At 40.9% G+C, this 3,482-nt stretch overlaps 1 protein-coding gene across 2 annotated transcripts in view; it reads right to left on the reverse strand.

Annotated features, from left to right (window-relative positions):
- LOC115244709 (latrophilin Cirl-like) overlaps window positions 1-3,482 on the reverse strand; it is a 701,308-nt gene that overhangs the window by 249,832 nt on the left and 447,994 nt on the right. The gene's annotated exons all lie outside the window — the stretch shown is intronic.

A 3,482-nucleotide genomic window follows, 5' to 3' on the forward strand; every position in this document is an offset into this window, starting at 1 on the left:
AAAACCGGCGAGAAAGAGAAGAAAGAGAGAGAGAGAGAGAGAGAAAAAACGAAACGAAGCCTGAAGCGAAACGAGATCGCCGCCGAATTTTTCTCTCGGTTCTCTCGCGCTCGCTTCCACCGAAGGTCGATCCCGGGCTTCGATTTCGAGCGCCGGGCGAGACTCCCCGAGGCGAACGGTAGCACTCTCCGAGGAAATGGACAGATGGTTCGCGGGCTGCCCGATTTCACCTCGAGCGGAATCAGGATATAGCCGCGGGTTCGTTCCCGCACGCTCGAAAGAAAAGCCAGGCGGTCGCGCATTGCCCTTCATCCCCCTTCAGTGGAAAATGCACAGAGGGAAATCCAGCCGACCATGCTACGCCGTCCATTCCCCAACTGCACGTGAAGTGTGCAGTTGCAAAGAGAGACGTTTCCGAAATTGAGCCACTCCAGTGCGCAAAATTGTAATTATGTTCCTCTTAAAGGGAAAATTCGAAAAGACGGCGCCCCCTCTTTTATGTTTGAGAAAATAAGCGTGAAATAATGAAAGTAAATTTTTGTAATTAATCTACTTTTTATTCATAATTAAGAAAATTTGTTTCGTTAAAAAGATTGAAATATGATGTAATTTCTTTACGATAATTCTACGTTGATACCGCTATATTAAGAAATTATTGTTATTATTATTTCTATATTGATTCTAAATCCGGCATCACAAATAAATATCAATCTTTCTAATTATGTAAGATTTTATATAAGATTTTATATAAAAACCACGATTTTAATAGAAAAAGATTCTCTCTTTCCGCGATACACGCGTCTACATCCAGACGAAGAAACTCCTCCCATGGTTCGGCGCCGGGCGTCGTTTCCTGAATTAATAACGCAGCTTTTACCGCCGTTAGGGAGAGAGGACGGAGAAGGTGGGACGGAAGGTGATCGAGCAGGTCCGTTTCTTTTGGTACGAGGTTAGAGTTCCGGCTCGGGGGTCGGCTGGTGGAGGACAGATACAAATGGAATACACGGAATTCCGGTGCCATTAATGCGGCCAATGATAAATCGCCGACGATACTTTAAACGATAGCTGCCGGGGCCGCGTTCGTTCTTGTTCGTATTTTTGCGGGTTGCGCCTCGCTCAAGTCAGTCAAGAAAGACGTCCCCCGCCTTCGGCACGAGCTCCACCCTAAGAGAATTCTACGAGCTCTCGTGAGTACGCCGCTATGCTAATTCCACCTCGTGTCACTCGCACACGTTCCCGCGAACACGCGAGTGCGAGCGTCAGTCGCGGCGACTCGCGGTTTGATTTATCGTCTTACAATGACGGGTAAGCGTTCCTTTGACTTTCAGCGCTTCGAGAAGGCGCATCGTCCTCGAGAGATCTGTAAATCACGTACTCGCGATAAGCATTCGGATGCAAACAAGTCTACTTTCGTTTATTTCGCGATCATCTTTAACATTAATTTACTAAAAAAGCTTAAATAAAATATAAAAAAAAAAGAATTTATTATGCTCTAATTGCCATTAATTACGTATTTTATTACTGCTCTAAATTGGAGCAATTCAAAGATTTGCGTTTCGATGTACGACGCGCGATATAATTATACTGTCAAGAAATTACGTATATGTTTTCTCGATACAAATTTCGGATTTGCATTCGAACAGATAAGGCGCTGCAAGGGAGGTACAGAGTGGAAGATGATAAACCCCGACAGTTTCATTGCATCCTGTCGCGCCAGGTATCATTTGCATAGCATCCTAAATCATCGGCGTTTGAATCTGGGTTATTGCGATGTCCACCGAAATGATCTATGGGACCTATTAACATAAGTAATGTCACATTTGAGATTCCTCCTCTCCCATCCTTTACAACGATTTTTCTCATTGACGATTGTTCGTCATTGAATGCAAAATATCCTCAATCATATGAATGTAAATTGAGATACGAGACAGCAAGAAATTCACGAAGATTGAGAGAGAAAAAATTCGTTGCATGAGAAATGATAAAGCGGTAAGACGGAAAATTGAGAAATCCAGTTGAAGAACCGGAGGTGATTTATAATCGAAAAAGGCGGCGACTCAAAATCTATCCAATTATTTTCGCAAGAGCGTTGATGCATCTTCAATGTGATATATCACGGCCATTTTGAAAGGCATTAGATTTTTGGCGATGAGCCAAACGAAGTCAGCATGTGCCTGCTTCGCGATGTTCTCCAAAACGAAGATGTACGCTTCAAATAAATAGCGTTTTCAACGGAAGAAACGAATTATCTCAAAACACTTACATTGAAAATATATATCAAAGGCAAAGAAATCAGTATTTCTGTGTACGACTCTAACGTTGATATAAGAATCTTAAATAAATAAAAGATATGTGCCTCTTTCTTTCTATTATTCTTTGTTTAAAGATGTAATAATTTTAAAGGATATTAAAACTTATATCCTAAATATAGTTAATATCTTTGAAAGAAAATACTTGACAAAAAATGCGAGAATAAGGCAATATTTATACAACTGAAATTCATACAAATTTTCTCAATTTTTCTTTAATATATAATGGATAAACAAAAATTCGAGAGAAATTATCGAGTAACGCGGCAAACGCATAAACTGCAATGACAGGAAACGGATTGCAAGAAAGAAAAGGGATCCCCGGAACTCTATAAGAAAACTCCTCCACTCCGATTTACAATCCATCGGGCGAAGTGCCCAAACGAAAACGTAATTCCCCTTCCGCGCCCTCGACAAGATTTAGTACGACGTTAACAGCTCCGTAGCCGCGCGTCGCCGCGTGGAAGACGTTATTTCGGCTCTCGTGACTCGCGAGGGAGGGTAAACAAGGGATGAGAGAGAATCGTAATCTCTTTCGCCGGGTTGAGTCGAGAGTCTGTGTCGGATCGTCCCACCGGATGACATTCTTAGGAATTTCTACTGGGCGACATCTGACAATCAGTGCGCACCTGATTATATCTAACAAATATAAAATTAAATCGCTAACCAAAATAAAGGATAAATATTCAAATATGGAACCGACCATTTATTAAATCAACTATATGCATTTTATTTTATGTTTTGTACTTCTTTTATCCATTTCAAATTTTTTCTTAAAATGTCGATACAAGTAAATTTTTAAACAACCTTATATTAAAATATATTTAAATATATATATATATTGTTTACTCGTCTTTTTTCTGGTTGTAACAATGTGTGTGTACACATGTCTTGCTAAACTATTTTTCAAAAAACTGATTATACCTAACAAGCAGCATAGTGTGCTGTCTGATATAAATATAAGTTGCAAAGCGTACGCTAATCGACACAAAAATTTATCCATATGCGAGCTAAAAGCGATGGGGATGAGACAAGCCCCGCGGACACAAGAAGGTCTTCCCAATTCCAGGAGTCAATACAAGCGGATATTGCAGCCATTTGAAGCCCCTTTCCGTCTGAACGAAAGAGACGGGGTGAGGACGAAGGATCAAGGGTCTTGCAGGGTAGGAAGAG

This window comes from Formica exsecta, unplaced genomic scaffold (assembly GCF_003651465.1).
Source record: "Formica exsecta isolate Colony F162 unplaced genomic scaffold, ASM365146v1 scaffold83, whole genome shotgun sequence".
Classification (NCBI taxonomy): Eukaryota; Metazoa; Arthropoda; class Insecta; order Hymenoptera; family Formicidae; genus Formica; species Formica exsecta.